At 46.4% G+C, this 17,329-nt stretch overlaps 1 non-coding gene across 1 annotated transcript; it reads right to left on the reverse strand.

Annotated features, from left to right (window-relative positions):
- Positions 1–486: 486 nt before the first annotated feature.
- TRNAR-UCU (transfer RNA arginine (anticodon UCU)) lies at positions 487–559 on the reverse strand. The gene has a single exon. It is a non-coding gene; the product is annotated as a tRNA-Arg (tRNA).
- Between the last annotated feature and the right edge of the window lie 16,770 nt (positions 560–17,329).

A 17,329-nucleotide genomic window follows, 5' to 3' on the forward strand; every position in this document is an offset into this window, starting at 1 on the left:
GGTTGAAATACACACCAGTTTTCACGTTAACCCAGATGTGGTCTTAAAGCAGGTCCTCTGCTTTCCCTCCACGTTGTGATGAGGACTCTGACGCCTTGGGTTGCTACCTCGAAGCCATGCACTTTTCTTGGGTTGGCTTTGGGAGATGGCATGGGCTCTGCAAGGGTTGAGACTACTCACCTTGGTAGCGTCTCCGCTTGCTTCATAGCTTCTGTAGATGGGTGCTGCTGTTGCACTTGGAGGGAGAGATCAAGGAGACTTTCCTACTGACTTGTTCCAGGATGTGGTAGCATACTTTTCATATCAATAATTGCTCAGTGCATTTGGTTCTCTTTTTTATCATTATAATTATTTTTAAAATATTTATTTACTTATTTGACTGCCCTGCGTCTTAGTTGTGGCACTTGAGTTCTTCAATTTTCATTACAGCATGGGGGATCTTTAGTTGCAGCATGCAGACTCTTAGTTTCAGCGTATGGGATCCAGAGCCCTGACCAGGGATCGAACCTGGGCCCCCTGCATTAGAAGTGCAGAGTCCTAGCCACTGGACCACCAGAAAAGTCCCATATTTGATTCTTAAGTTCTTCCACCTGCACGGCTGGGCAACCGGGGAGAGTGCATTGCAAAATGAAGTCTGATGATACAGCTCCTTCTCTCTGGATTCTGTCAGAGGCCAAATCTGTCTAGCAGTACATGTGCCCTCTTTGGCTGAAGGATCTGAGTTGGCTTAGAAGAATTCGTATGTGGCAATGGCTGCTATTTCTTACAGGAACTCATCTCTGTATGCTTCGAACCAGAAAAAACAGACTTCTCTCCAGGACAATGTTTGATTAGGAACGTTTCCATCTCATGACAGGCCATGCTCCTGGCATTGAAAAGTCCCCAACTTGATTTGGGTTCTAAAGACTTAATCAAGCATCTTAAATGGGATTACACACATTCCTGAGGGATGTGAAGTGAAACAGGAATCTGCTCCAACATTCTCACTGGAAGCAGGTGAAAGCTTTTTGCTGCTGCTGCTAAGTCACATCAGTCGTGTTCGACTCTGTGCGACCCCACAGATGGCAGCCCACCAGGTTCCCATCCCTGGGATTCTCTAGGCAAGAATACTGGAGTGGGTTGCCATTTCCTTCTCCAATGCGTGAAAATGAAGTTGTTCAGTCGTGTCCGACTCTTCGAGACCCCATGAACTGTAGCCCACTGGGCTCCTCCATCCATGGGATTCTCTAGGCAAGAGTACTGGAGTGGGTTGCCATTGTCTTCTCCAGAAAGCTTTTTAACCAGCCTTTAAAAGAAGATGCCAGGTGCCCAAGGGCTTCCCAGGTGGCTCAGTGTGTAAAGAACCAGCCTGCAATGCAGGAAATGCCAGAGATATGGGTTCGATTCCTGGGTCAGGAAGACCCCCTGGAGGAGGGCACAGCAACCCAAACCAGTATTCCTGCCTGGAGAATCCCATGGACTGAGGAGCCTGGCAGGCTACAGTCCATGGGATGGCAAAGAGGGGGACATGAATGAAACAACTGAGTGCAGCACAACCAGGTGCCCAGACGCAAATGAAGTGACCTTCCTGGGAGGGTTGGCAGGCAGAGAGCACAAATGGAATCACAGATTACACGTTGGAGTCAGACTGAGATGGTTGCTGGCCCTGGAGAAATTGTTGAGAGATCGCTTGTCAGTGTCAGGCTTTGTGTCCAAGTGTCAGGCCATGAAAAGCCTTGGTCCTAGGTAATTTCTGGATGACTGAGTGTAGAACCCATCCTTCTGCTGAGTTAGTGACAGTCGCTGTTTGGTTATTAACTTCTGGGTTGAGGGGAGGGGAGCAGAGCCTTGGTTGCTAAACAAAGGGAAATAAAACAACCCACTCCACTGAGAGCAGATGACCCGTCTCTGATGTGTACTCTGGGTCATACTGGGGCAGCCTTCAGATTAACTGCAAGATGTGTTAATTCAGGTACTGCAAAAACTTCCTTCTAGAAAGCAGGACTCGAGCTTGGGCAAATCCCTCTTCAAAGAATGTGGTTGTTTTGTTTTCTTCTCCCCACCTCAGGGAAGTCTGTCAGTGGCTCTGTGAGACAAGGATTCTTCCAGCTGGGGAGGGGCATGTCTGGGAGCCAAGAGGGTGGAATGAGGGATGGGAATGGCTCCCAATGTCCCTCCTCGGTGAGGCCTTTCATGGCTGTCCCACCCTAGGTACTGTCTACCCCATAATCCTGACACAGCAGTCTGATCTAGTTTTATATGTATTGCAGCACTTAACATCTTATCTAAACTTACCTTGTTCCCTGAAGTATTTCCTCGCTTAAGGTCATTTCCCCACCCAGAATGTAAACTCCAATGGAACAAGGACCCCAGCTGTCTCGTCACCCCTCTGTGCTCTCGCACTGGACAGTTCCTGGTCTATGGCTGCTGCTGCTGCTGCTAAGTCGCTTCAGTCGTGTCCGACTCTGTGCGACCCCATAGATGGCAGCCCACCAAGCTCCCCCGTCCCTGGGAGTCTCCAGGCAAGAACACTGGAGTGGGTTGCCATTTCCTTCTCCAATGCATGAAAGTGAAAAGTGAAAGTAAAGTCGCTCAGTTGTGTCCGACTCTTCACTACCCCATGGACTGTAGCCCACCAGGCTCCTCTGTCCATGGGATTTTCCAGGCAAGAGTACTGGAGTGGGGTGCCATTGCCTTCTCCGTGGTCTATGGCAGGGGCTCATAAATATTTTTTGAATGAATGTATGTATGCACTGAGTGTGAATGTTCTACAGAGACTCATACTTAAAAAAGTTTTTAGACATCTGGATTAGAAATTTTACTAAGATGAGTTATTTGGTTTTGTGCTTTCCAAATATAGAAGATAATCACAAAATTCAACTTACTCTGAATGACCTGGAGCATCCCCATGAAGGGTAGGGGGGGAGGGTGACTGGACTGCTCCCTGAAGGTGGAAAAAGGGGTCATGGTAGTCAGTTTCTCTCCTCCCCAGGGCCCGGCACGTAATGGAATTTAATTAATTGCTTTGCAGATGCTAATCAAGTTCTCTTCAGAGATAGATATAGGTTTTTTTTTTTCCACAGGTTCTTCATTGGATGGATGGATGATAAATGGTGGATTATGGATAGATGGGAAGAGAGGCCCATTTCAGGTTGTAGGGCAGCTCACCTAATGTCTCAAGAAAGCACCATAGTCTCACAACAATAATTCTTTCAAAAGAGAATATAGACGGAGGGAGTAGAGAAAATCAGAAACTGGCCCTTCATTCCAACTAATTCTTAGTGGGAGGCACTTTGGGTTTGAATAGTATCCTTTAGTAGGTTGAATCTTGACTCAAAAATGCACATGTATCTTTCCAAGGAAAAGTGTTTAGTGCTTTTTCACTTCACTAGGTGCTGGATGTGCATCAATGAACAGGACAGATACGGTTTCTGTCTTCTCTGAAATTTCTGCAGTTAAATAAGATATCTTATGAGAAAGTGCTTAGTACAATGCCTGGAAGCTAGTGTGTGCTCAATCAGTGCTGTCATTATTGTTCAGTCTCTCAGTTGTATCTGACTCTTGGAGACCCCATGGACTGCAGCATGCCAGGCTTCCCTATCCTTCACCATCTCCTGGAGCTTGCTCAAACCTGGAGCTTGTCCACTGAGTCAGTGATGCCATCCAACCATCTCACCCTCTGTCGTCCCCTTCTCCTCCTGCCTTCAGTCTTTCCCAGGATGAGGGTCTTTTCCAATGAGTCATCTCTCTGCATCACGTGGCCAAAGTATCGGAGCTTCATCCTCAGCATCAGTCCCTCCCGTGAATATTCAGCATTGATTTCCTTTAATATTGACTGGTTTAATCTCCTTGCAGTCCAAGTGACTCTCAAGAGTCTTCTCCAACATCACAGTTCAAAAGCATCATTCTTTGGTGCTCAGCTTTATGGTCCAATTCTCACATCCATACATGACTACTGGAAAAACCATAGCTTTGATTATATGGACCTTTGTCTGCAAAGTAATGTCTCTGCTTTTTAATACACTGTCTATTGTACTAAATAGCTTTTCTTCCAAGGAGCAAGTGTCTTTTAATTTCATGGCTACAGTCACTATCTGCAGTGATTTTGGAGCCCAAGAAAATAAAGTCTCTCACTGTTTCCATTGTTTCCCCATCTATTTGCCATGAAGTGATCAGTATTGATGCAATGAAAAAGTGAGAGAATGAATGATAATAATAAAGCTATCTATTTCTACGAAATCACCTCACTCAGTGTTTACCAATCTTTTGTCATTGGCATACCATGTCATGAGTTTTAGATCTTCCTGAGTGGTTTAGTCAGAGGTAAAGAATCTGCCTGCCATTTCAGGAGATGCAAGAGATGAGATTCGGATTAGATCCCTGGATCAGGAAGATCCCCTGAAGAAGGAAATGGCAACTTGCTCAGTATTCTTGCTTGGGAAATCCAATGGACGGAGGAGCCTGGGAGGCTACAGTCCATGGGACCGCAAAAAGTTGGACACGACTGAGTAACTGAGCACACACACATATCATGACTTTTGCCTTATATATAAATGACATTACCCTTATTTGTTGAATATTCATTCTTAAAGTACAATCACTTGATTTTTGCCGTAAAAATGTATCTGAAATGAAAACATTCTATAATTACTACAAATGGAAAGCCATTAAAACTTGCTATTAAATACAAGTACCTGTGCAAATATATATAATAGAAAAAATAAAACAGTGATGCCATTCAGTTCTAGCCAGATATTCCTGCTTGGGGACAGTTCTGAGCCTGAGGCTTTCTGTATACGAGAGAGCTTAGCCAGTGTTAGACAGGTGCTAAAGACACGCTAGCAGCCAACTGAGAATTTATCTAGTACAAAAGATATATAATGACAAAATGCCACTTAGAGTCAAGGAGCTCCTTCAATGAATGTGGGTTTTATTAAATGCAACTATTGACCATAAGGCCTTGAAAAATAGCAATAGAAAAATACCCCTAAAGTATGCACATAGCCCTTCGAAAAATGAATGCTTGGTGGATATATGCATTGGAAAACAGGGACTTGGTCTCTTTTGCAGCTACAGTATTAGTCTTCTAGGGCTGCAAAAAAAGTACCACAGATTTGATGGGTTAAATAATAGACCTTTGTTTTCTTACAGGGCTTTCCCAGGTGGCTCAGTGGTAAAGAATCTGCCTGCCAGTGCAGGAGACACGGGAGATGCGGTTCCATCCCTGGGTCAGGGAGATCCCCTAGAGAAGGAAATGGCAACCTATTCCAGTATTCTTTCCTGGAGAATTCCAGTGATTGAGCAGCCTGGAGGGCTACGGTCCATGGGGTCGCAAAGAGTTGACACAACTGAGCATGCACACGCATACACATTTTCTCACAATTCTAGAGGCTGGAGGTCTAAGATCAAGGTGTCAGCATATTGGTCTCTTCTAAGGCCTCTCTCCTTTGCGTATAGATGGCCATTTTCTACTTGTGTCTTTATATGGTCTTCCCTCTATGTCTGTGTCCAAATTTCCTCTTCATATAAGGGCACCAGTTATATTGGATTAAGATAAGCCTAATGACATCATTTTTATTCAGTTCAGTTCAGTTCAGTTCAATTGCTCAGTCGTGTCCGATTCTTTTCAACCCCATGAATTGCAGCACGCCAGGCCTCCCTGTCCATCACCAACTCCCGGAGTTCACTCAGACTCACATCCATTGAGTTGGTGATGCCATCCAGCCATCTCATCCTCTGTCCTCCCCTTCTCCTCCTGCCCCCAATCCCTCCCAGCATCAGAGTCTTTTCCAGTGAGTCAACTCTTCACATGAGGTGGCCAAAGTACTGGAGTTTCAGCTTTAGCATCATTCCTTCCAAAGAAATCTCAGGGCTGATCTCCTTCAGAATGGACTGGTTGGATCTCCTTGCAGTCCAAGGGACTCTCAAGAGTCTTCTCCAACACCACAGTTCAAAAGCATCAATTCTTCGGTGCTCAGCCTTCTTCACAGTCCAACTCTTACATCTATATATGACCACAGGAAAAACCATAGCCTTGACTAGATGGACCTTTGTTGGCAAAGTAATGTCTCTGCTTTTCAATATGCTATCTAGGTTGGTCAAAACTTTCCTTCCAAGGAGTAAGCGTCTTTTAATTTCATGGCTGCAGTGACCATCTGCAGTGATTTTGGAGCCTCAAAAAATAAAGTCTGACACTGTTTCCACTGTTTCCCCATCTATTTGCCATGAAGTAATGGGACCGGATGCCATGATCTTCGTTTTCTGAATGTTGAGCTTTAAGCCAACTTTTTCACTCTCCTCTTTCACTTTCATCAAGAGGCTTTGTAGTTCCTCTTCACTTTCTGCCATAAGGGCGGTGTCATCTGCATATCTGAGGTTATTGATATTTCTCCCGGCAATCTTGATTCCAGCTTGTTTCTTCCAGTCCAGCTGCTAACTACTCACAGGCAATTAGGAAAAAAAAATCCTAAAAAGATTAAACAGTATTAAGCTGGTAGAATCTTCTGATATCATAGACCCCCAGGGGCTGCAGGGCCATCCACTCAATCCCTATTCACCCATTGAACAAACATCTACTGAGCATGTACTATGTGCCAAGCACAGTTCTAGATGCTAGGAAGGATACAATTTGTTTGGGGCTTTGCCTGGAGAATCCCAGGGACAGAGGAGCCTAGTGGGCTGCCGTCTATGGGGTCACACAGAGTCGAACACGACTGAAGCGACTTAGCAGCAGCAGCAGCAGCAGAACGGTTTCCACTCCGATTCACATACTGAAGTCCTAACCCTCAGCATCTTACAGTGTGACTGTATTTGGATGTAGGATTTCTTAAGAGGTTTTGCTTTACTGACTATCCCAAAGCCTTGACGGTGTGGATCACAATAAACTGTGGAAAATTCTTAAAGAGATGGGAATACCAGACCACCTGATGTGCCTCTTGAGAAATTTGTATGCAAGTCAGGAAGCAACAGTTAGAACTGGACATGGAACAACAGACTGGTTCCAAATAGGAAAAGGAGTACCTCAAGGCTGTATATTGTCACCCTGCTTATTTAACTTATATGCAGAGTACATCATGAGAAATGCTGGACTGGAAGAAGCACAAGCTGGAATCAAGATTGCCGGGAGAAATATCAATAACCTCAGATATGCAGACGACACCACCCTTATGGCAGAAAGTGAAGAGGAACTACAAAGCCTCTTGATGAAAGTGAAAGAGGAGAGTGAAAAAGCTGGCTTAAAGCTCAACATTCAGAAAACTAAGTTCATGGCATCCGGTCCCATCACTTCATGGCAAATAGATGGGGAAACAGTGGAAACAGTGTCAGACTTTATTTTTTGAGGCTCCAAAATCACTGCAGATGGTCACTGCAGCCATGAAATTAAAAGACATTTACTCCTTGGAAGGAAAGTTTTGACCAACCTAGATAGCATATTGAAAAGCAGAGACATTACTTTGCCAACAAAGGTCTGTCTAGTCAAGGCTATGGTTTTTCCTGTGGTCATGTATGGATGTGAGAGTTGGACTGTGAAGAAGGCTGAGCGCCGAAGAATTGTTGCTTTTGAACTTGATGTTGGAGAAGACTCTTGAGAGTCCCTTGGACTGCAAGGAGATCCAACCAGTCCATTCTGAAGGAGATTAGCCCTGAGATTTCTTTGGAAGGAATGATGCTAAAGCTGAAACTCCAGTACTTTGGCCACCTCATGCGAAGAGTTGACTCACTGGAAAAGACTGATGCTGGGAGGGATTGGGGGCAGGAGGAGAAGGGGAGGACAGAGGATGAGGTGGCTGGATGGCATCACTGACTCGATGGACGTGAGTCTGAGTGAACTCCGGGTGTTGGTGATGGACAGGGAGGCCTGGCGTGCTGCAATTCATGGGGTCGCAGAGAGTCGGACATGACTGAGCGACTGAACTGAGTTAGCAGCTCCGTGTCCATAAAGAAAGCTACTCCCAGTGAGTTCACAGCAATTTGAAGGACCTACTCTCACCTGCCCATTTCTTTCATTCCCTGTTCACTCATTCATCAATAAGTGTATATCTAGAAGGGATAACTAATAATTGGTCCTGAACTCTTTCTCGTGTTTTCATTCCCTTGGTTTCACCTCTGATTGTGTCATAAGTCTTGGCCCATATCCAATCCCAGGAATCTCTGACAGATTATCTATTTATCTGCAGACAGATCCGTCCAAATTAGATTCCAGGGGGCCCCCACACTTGTCCATCCCAAACTATATATTAGAATCACTTGGAAAACTTAAAAGAAAATTTTTTTTCCCATTGCTTAGCTTCAGCCCAGACTCATCGAATTGGAATCTCTGCAGGAGGGGCCCAGGCGTCAGTATTTTGTCAACCTTACCATGTGAACCCACCATACAGCAAGCACTGAGAAGCAAAGAACTCCATGCCCCTTTGGAGAACAATCAGATCATGTGATTGTAAGTCAGAGGTCCCCACACTCTTCATTTTCTTAAGGATGTTGCCCTCCTGCTTTGACCATCCTTTTTAACTCTCATTTTCCTACATGAAGATACTCTTGTTCATCCATTCAACCAAAACTCCTTGAGCACTAATGTAGAAGCCATTGGGAGAAAAATATAAACATGACATGATCTATCCTATTAAAAAAAAAAAAAAAAGCTTACAATCTTGTAGGAAAATCAGAAGTATGAGTATGTGCTGAGTATAATAATGCTATTCACTCATGTATTCACTCATTCATCAGCTATTTTTGAGTCTATTATGTACCAGGCTTGGGGATACAGAAGTAAGCGAGATGAGCCAGTGCCCATCCCCATGGGGTTGACAGTATGGCGGGAAAGAGAGAGGTTAAACAATAGTAAGGTGTGGTGTATGTTAAACAGAGAATAAGGTATCCCAGGGACACAGATTAAGGGACTTACCCTAGTTAGGGGAGAGGGAGCATTTCCTGGAGGAACTCATGTAAAATCTGATTTCAGGGAATTACCTGGGGGTCTAGCGGTTAGGACTTCGAGGTCAAGGAAGTAAGATCCCACAAGCCATGTGGCACTACCAGGGGAGGTGGGGGGAAAGCTGAGATCTCAATGATGAAAAGAAATCAACCAGACCAGCACAAGCCTCCTGAAAACAAAATCATGTTTATCTTATTGACCTCCCAGTGCCTGGCTCATGGCAAAGGTTCAGTAAATCTGTTGAATTAGTAAGTGAGTGAATGGTGAAAACCCCAGGGGAAAGTTTAGCACGTCTGAAGCAGGAAGTGTTGGACTGAAAATCTCATAATTTACAATGGAGAGGTAGGCAGGGGTTAGATCAGGAAGTCCCATAGACCATAAAAAAAGGCTTGGACTTTATCTTGGGGTCAAGGGGAAGCCACTAAAAATTAGGCCGAGCAACAACTGACTGGATTTGAGCTTTATTTATGCTTTGTTGTTATTTTTAAGTTTTACTTATTCACTTATTTATGGCTGCACTGGGTCTTTGTTACTGCAAGCAGGCTTTCTCCGGTTGTGGTGAGCAGGGGTGACTTTCTAGTGGTGTGCAGGCTTAATAGCTGTAGCACAGGGGCTCAAGTGCCCCTTGGCATGTGGAATCTTCCTGGACCAGGGATCGAATCTGTGTCCTCTGCCTTAGCAGGCAAATTCTTAACCACTGGGCCACCAGGGAGGTCCCAGATTTGTGTTCTAAAAGCATCACTTTGGCTGTGATGTAGGATGAGTCTGGAGTGGGAGGAGGAGGTTGGCGACCAACAGTCATGTGATGGGGCAACAGTGAATGTGGGCTGCTGTAGTGAGTGGAGAGATGAGGATTATCCAGGCAGGATGCACCGGGCTTCGAGGTGGATTGAATGGATTTGGGGTGAGGGAGGAAGAGAAGTGAACCCTGGGCAGGTGGTTTAAGAAGCTTTACAGATGGCGACACCATTCAGTGAAGCAGGAAGCTCTGCAGGCAGACTAGGCTTGGGGTGAAAATGGAATGTTTATCATTGGCTGTGCTGAGTTTGGGCCACCCATGGGCTACTGAGGCAGAAGTGCCTGACAGACAGCTGGGTGGGGTGGGGAGCGTGGTTAGAGAGTCCAGTTGAAGCCATGGGAGTGGTGAGGTCAGTGGGAGGATTGTGTGAATGGAGAGAGAGACAGACTGTTGTTTCGAATTTTGCAGCTGCCTTGGGTGGAGACCTGCACAACCCTTCCTCGCATATGGAATGCTACCTAAGTCATACACTGACTTTGTGGGGCTCGTTAAAATCCTTTGATTAACACACATAACAGCTACCCCCCAACAAAACAAGTATGAGGCCCTCTGGCATTTGTTAGCTGTGCAACTTTGGAGAAATTACTTAGCCTCTCTGATTCACAGTTTCCTAACCTTTAAAATGAGTAAAAGGGTTTATTTCATAGGGTTGTTGTGAATGAGTTACTCTGTGTAGGCTCTTTGGACAGGTAATGGAACATTTTAAGCACTAGCTAAAAGTTAGCCTCTGTGACTTCATTATTGTTGCTATTTTATCCTTCCAGTTTGTCTGCACAGCAGGAATCAGTGACACCATTTTCAGGAAGAGGAAACCGGCTTAGAGAGGTTAAACAGTTTGTCTAGGAGCCACCCCAACCTGTAAGGACTCTTGGTCATGAGAAACGGAAATCCACACCATCTCGCTGAAGGCTGATGGATACCTGCTGTCGCATGGAACCCTAGCATATGCTGTAACTGTGAATATCAACCAGGACTTCTTACTTGTGAACAAGAGAATGCCACTCCTGTTTTAAAAGAAATGAAAAGAAGTGTAAAGGAAGAGTGATGGGGGCGCATGCATGGCCAATTGCAGATAGGGTGAGGCCCCAGGGTGCCTGGAAAGACAAAAGGAGGAGGGCTGAGCACCAGCAGCCTGGCAGGCAGCAGCTGTTCAGTCGACATGGGTGAACTGTCCCTGGTCAGCCACTTACAATTGTGTTTGTTCAGCTCCGGACATAAAGCCTGTAAGTGGAGGTCCCTGGGGTGGGCAGAAGGATCTTGTTTCCCCACTAACACAGTGAGACCGTGCCTGGAATGACTTATCCCTGCAGTGACTCACAGAGGAGAGAGGTCACTCCTCCAAAGGAAACAAAGACTTAATTTGGAAGGCGATGGGCACTGGATCGTGAAAGCATGTAAACCTGCTCTTTGCCAGCTCTTGACCATGAACTGACCAGGGACAGGATTGCCCCTGAGACTGTCTCCCACTCCCATTTTTTGAGCCCTCTTTATATTTCTGCTTCATTCATTTCTCTCTCTTTCCCTGAAAACTGACTTTCTTTGCATCAGGTAGAAAGTGGCTGGCCACAGCCTCAGGATTTGTTGACTGGGGGGCTTCCCAGGTGGTTCAGTGGTAAAAGAATCTGCCTGCAATGCAGGAGACCCAGGTTCAATCCCTGGGTCAGGAAGATCCCCTAGAGATGGAAATGGCAACTCCATTCCAGTATTCTTGCCTGGAGAATTCCATGGACAGAGGAGCATGGCGGGCTGCAGTCGATGGGGTCTCAAAGAGTACGATATAACTGAGTGGCTAACACACACCAGCCACAGCTGGGCTGAATCTCTTAGCACAGTTTCCGTTTTCCAGACAAGGAACTGATTGGTCCAGCTCAGGTCAGTTGTCTACTTTGCTCCAATCAATTGAGGCTGGGGAGGGCGGAGCGGGGCTGGTGGTGAGGAGACGATCTGAACACCACCAATGTGATTTGGGAGAATGGAGCAATTTGCAGGACAGGCTTGGGAACTTGTCCTAGAATATGGGTCCCTTTCTGTGGAATTTGTAAGTCGTTGCCTGTATTAAACTACCCGCAATCGTGGTTCAATGCTTTGACATCTCCATACCCACCTAGGTGGGAGCTGGCCTAGTCTGGGGTCATTCCCAGTATCAAAAGTCTTCAGAGACCCTCGCAGCTCAGCAGGACAGATATGACAGGACACGTGTCCCGTGAGACCAGAGGCAGGAGTGACCCCGAATTGGCTGAGGCAGCCCTGGAGATATCGGAGGAGGAGGGAGGGGGACGGGTATGAGAAGAATTTGGGACTGTGTGTTCTGTGAGAAGATGTACAAAGTGAATGAAGGCATGACTCTGCCCTAGGCAGCTGTGCCCCGACACACAGGCAGGTAGCTGGGACTCTGGTTCCTGGGGTCTGAGGCAGTGAATCCAGGGATGGAGGAGAGAGTTGGAGCCCAGAATGAGGGGTTAGAACTCAGGAAGGGCCTGAGGGACATCAGCCCAGCTGCCTCACTGCAGACTCACAGCCCCGGGGATGTGGAGCCTTCCTCAGCGCCCTCCCTGGGTTGGTGACAGAGCTCGGGCCTGCCAACTGGTCTCTGGGTTCTTTGCCTGGGACACTCCTCACCTCATACACTATCTCCTGTGTTTCATTTTAGAATAATGCTTTATTCTGAGCTTCTCACCCAAGTACAGGGAAGGATATGGGATATGATCTTCCCTCAGAGGCTGTGGGTTTGATGTCACCTTGGATTCTATGTGTGTGCTGTGCTTAGCTCAGTCGTCAGGCTCCTCTGTCCATGGGGATTCTGCAGGCAAGAATACTGGAGTGGGTTGCCATGCCTTTCTCCAGGGGATCTTCCTGACCCAGGGATCAAACCCGTGTCTCTTATGTCTCCTGCCTTGGTAGGCAGGTTCCTTACCTCCAGCACACCTGGGAAGCCCCTTGGGTTCTATAGTTATTTCCAAATGTGAGTTATTGACTGTAGTGTTTCTTTCTCCTCTCCAATGAACCGAGAGAGTGGTCCAGGCCAGTTACAACTCCTCTACGTGCTTCAGGAGCTGTCCTGTGAAGCCTATTCTTGTGTCTGGATCATTTGAGGCTCTGAGGAAAATCTTGCAGGCCCAATGTCACTCCAGGTCTATGTGAGAGAAATAGAAATTTGGACATCCGGAGAATCTAGAATGCGATCCCAAGGGTGAATTCACCCAGGAGAGACTGCTCCCCTCCCCAGCCAGTCAGACCATACTAGGGCATCCACTGAGGTTTTGCTGAAACTGAACATATTTAGGGGCTAATCCACTCCAGGATTCTCCTGAAGATAATTCGTAAGTCTCTCTTTTCTTTTTGAACTTTAATATTAGCATTTATTTTTAAAATAGGTAATAATTATATTCAGATGGCTCAAAGTTCAAAAGTGAGAAGGGTAGACAGCACAGTGTTTTTTGTCCCCCGCCCCCACCCCTCCCCAGGCAGCCAGCTCCATCATGTAAAAGCAGTCAGTGCTAATGGGTAATTTGCTTTCTCGAGGGGAGAATCTGCCTGATGAGCACGGGTTACCGTTGGTGTCAGGAATTTTCTGTAAGACAGTGTTAGCTGGCATTCATTCCTCCTGAGCCCTAACTGCTCCAGATACCTCCCAGAGCTGCCGGGAGGCAGTGGGCAGAAGATTGGCTCTGAGGGCAGGTGTGGAACCTGGAGGCTGTCTCTCACTACTTGTGGGATCTCAGCCAAGTCCTGGTCTCGCACTGACTGGCCCAGTCTTCAAGACCTGGGAGCAGTGAGAGAACCTCCTTTACAAGCAGGTTGAGAGGGTTACGCAACATCACATGCATCCTCAGTACATTCTGGGGCATGTGTATTACACAAATAATTCTTTCAGTTCAGTTCAGTTCACTCACTCAGTCGTGTCTGACTCTTTGCTACCCCATGAATTGCAGCACGCCAGGCCTCCCTGTCCATCACCAACTCCCGGAGTTCACTCAAACTCATGTCCATCGAGTCAGTGATGCCATCCAGCCATCTCATCCTCTGGCATCCCCTTCTCCTCCTGCCCCCAATCCCTCCCAGCATCAGAGTCTTTTCCAGTGAGTCAACTCTTCACATGACGTGGCCAAAGTACTGGAATTTCAGCTTTAGCATCAGTCCTTCCAAAGAACACCCAGGGCTGATCTCCTTTAGGATGGACTGGTTGGATCTCCTTGCAGTCCAAGGGACTCTCAAGAGTCTTCTCCAACACCACAGTTGAAAAACATCAATTCTTTGGCACTCAGCTTTCTTCACAGTCCAACTCTCATATCCATACATGACCACTGGAAAAACCACAGCCTTGACTAGATGGACCTTTGTTGGCAAAGTAATGTCTCTGCTTTTCAATATGCTATCTAGATTGGTCATAACTTTCCTTCCAAGGAGTAAGCATCTTTTAATTTCATGGCTGCAATCACCATCTGCAGTGATTTTGGAGCCCCAAAAATAAAGTTTGACACTGTGTCCCCATCTATTTCCCATGAAGTGATGGGACCAGATGCCATGATCTTAGTTTTCTGAATGTTGAGCTTTAAGCCAACTTTTTCACTCTCCTCTTTCACTTTCATCAAGAGGCTCTTTAGTTCTTCTTCACTTTCTGCCATAAGGGTGGTGTCATCTACATATCTGAGGTTATTGGTATTTCTCCCGGCAATCTTGATTCCAGCTTGTGCTTCTTCCAGCCCAGCATTTCTCATGATGTACTCTACATATAAGTTAAATAAGCAGGGTGACAATATACAGCCTTGACGTACTCCTTTTCCTATTTGGAACCAGTCTTTAATATGTGTGTGTATATATATATATAGTTGGAGTATATTTGCCTTACAGTGATGTGTTAGTTTCTGCTGTACAATGAAGTGAATCAGCCATCCATATGTATACACTTATCCCCTCTCTCTTGGACCCTCCTCCCACCCTCAACCCCTGTCCCACTCATCTAAGTCATCACAGAACACTAGCTGAGTTCCCTGCATTATACAGCAGGTTCCCACTAGCTATTTACTCTACATGCAGAGTATACATATGTCAGTCCTAATCTTCCAATGCATTCTACCCTCTCCTTTCCCCTTGGTGTCCATGTGTCTGTCCTCTGCATCTGCGTCTCTATCCTTACCCTGCAAGCCAGTTCATCTGTACTATTTTCCTAGATTCCATATATACGTATTAATATACAATATTTGTTTTCCTCTTTTTTACTTACCTCACCCTGTACAAAATGACCCAGAAATCCCACTCTTGGGATATACCCTGCTGCTGCTGCTGCTGTTAAAGTGCTTCAGTCATGTTCGACTCTGTGCAACCCCATAAACAGCAGCCCACCAGGCTCCCCCGTCCCTGGGGTTCTCCAGGCAAGAACACTGGAGTGGGTTGCCATTTCCTTCTCCAATGCATGGTAGTGAAAAGTGAAAGTGAAGTCGCTCAGTCATGTCCGACTCCTAGCGACCCCATGGACTGCAGCCTACCAGGCTCCTCCATCCATGGGATCTTCCAGGCAAGAGTACTGGAGTGGGGTGCCATTGCCTTCTCTGTGGGATATATCCTGAGAAAACCATAATTCAAAAAGACACATGTACCCCAACGTTCATTGCAGCACTATTTACAATAACCAGGACATGGAAGCAACCTAAATGTCCATCAACAGATGAAGAGATAAAGAAGACGTGGTACATATATAAAATGGAAAATTATTCAGCCATAAAAAGGAACAAAACTGGGGCATTTGTAGAGTTGTAGGTGAAACTAGAGTCTGTCATACACAAACAACCCTTGATATCACCCGTTCACAGCCTGACCCTCTCACGAGAACATGGCCCCCTGGAGGGCAAGGTGTGTCTGTCACCAGCACCACTGGATGCCCTGTCCTGGCACAGAAGTTGGCAGGTGGCAGACACTCAGTAAATCACCATCACTGCTAATGTTGTGAGGCACTGGCTATGGGCCAGGCACTGTACCAAGCTCACTGCAGACAGACTCACAATAGCCCCTCTCTGAGGTGGCTGCTGCTCCATTCCTGTGTAGATGGGGGCATGGGAGCACAGAGAGGCTGTCCCCCAACCACAGAGCAGCCACACCAAGATGTGATATCTGGCAGTCCAGGGGTGACACCAACTCTAACTGATTTGCCCGGGACCACCCTAGTTTTAAAATGGAAAGATCCACCTCCCAGAAAAGGGCAAAGGAGAAGGTCCAGATCAGGATGAAATGAGTAAGGTACTTGCCTGGGGCCCAAAATTTAAGTGGATGCCCAAACACTCAGTAATCAAGAGAAATTACATTTTAAGGCAGTATTTTAAAAATAACAAAAATTAATGTAAAATAGTCATGATGAACAAAATAACAAAATTTAAAGAGTCAATTCCTCTGTGGGTCACCACTCCCCTCCTCATGCCATGAGAACGTGTCACAATGAGGCAAAATAATGAAGCGTCTCAGGCTGGTCAGTGGAGACAGGGAGGCTGGCCTCTCTTCCTCCCACCAGTTGGGACCCAGGGGTCTATCCTTCTGGTTTTCCTTAGCTTTGAGCAAGCAGGCGGGGAATCTCTGGGAGAAGTAGGAATGCTGCTAAGTCGCTTCAGTCGTGTCTGACTCTGTGCGACCCCATAGACGGCAGCCCACCAGGCTCCCCCGTCCCTGGGATTCTCCAGGCAAGAACACTGGAGTGGGTTGCCATTTCCTTCTCCAATGCATGAAAGTGAAAAGTGAAAGTGAAGTCGCTCAGTCGTGTCTGACTCTTAGCGACCCCATGGACTGCAGCCTACCAGGGTCCTCCATCCATGGGATTTTCCAAGCAAGAGTACTGGAGTGGGGTGCCATTGCCTTCTCCGAAGTAGGAACAGCTGCTGCAAAGCAGAAGGAATTGCTGAGTTTAGAGTAATTCTAAGAGGTGGTATTCTCTCCCAGAAACCTGCATGGCTAGCAAGGGGAAGACTTTGAGAGGAAGGCCGGAACAGGAGACAAGAGAGCGTTTTCTCTTAACATCAGTGGGAGAGAGGACATCTCTGCTGAGAAATGCTTCAAAAACTCCATTTGCTGTACAGGCTGCAGTCAGGGTTTCACTGGCAGCTGAAAGCAGAGGAAAGGGAAAGCTATTGTGTAACACAGGAAGGAGCACTGAATTGGAGCCTGGTGGAGGATTTTGGATGCAAGAGAGGAGACAGAGAAGGATGCTACTGCAGGAACTCCATGTGAAGCCTCTTTGTGACTTTCCATCTTCATCTTAAATTACATTTCCAACCATCACAAATTGCTGGGAGTGAAGCCTGTCACAAGACTGCAGAGGCCAGGGTCTGTGTGGTCCCTGGTCCACTTCTGGATTTCATTAACATCACATCTGCAGGAAATGGATTCATCCACTCTTTCTGGGAAGGTTGGCTCCTCTGTGACTGTTAGCAATTAAGAGGTTCCAGAGTGATTTTGCTATTGACCGAATGCCTAGTTTTGTATCCACTTTAGTTCTCACTACTTTTGGGATAATGGTAATGCTCTCCCAGGTTATTATAGTGGCTTTGCCACTTGGTGGAGATTTATGGAGCTCATTTTGGGGCACTCATAAATTTGAACTCTTGGTTTTATTCCTGAACTTGTTTTTCTCCCTG

This window comes from Bos indicus, chromosome 6 (assembly GCF_029378745.1).
Source record: "Bos indicus isolate NIAB-ARS_2022 breed Sahiwal x Tharparkar chromosome 6, NIAB-ARS_B.indTharparkar_mat_pri_1.0, whole genome shotgun sequence".
NCBI classification, from domain to species: domain Eukaryota; kingdom Metazoa; phylum Chordata; class Mammalia; order Artiodactyla; family Bovidae; genus Bos; species Bos indicus.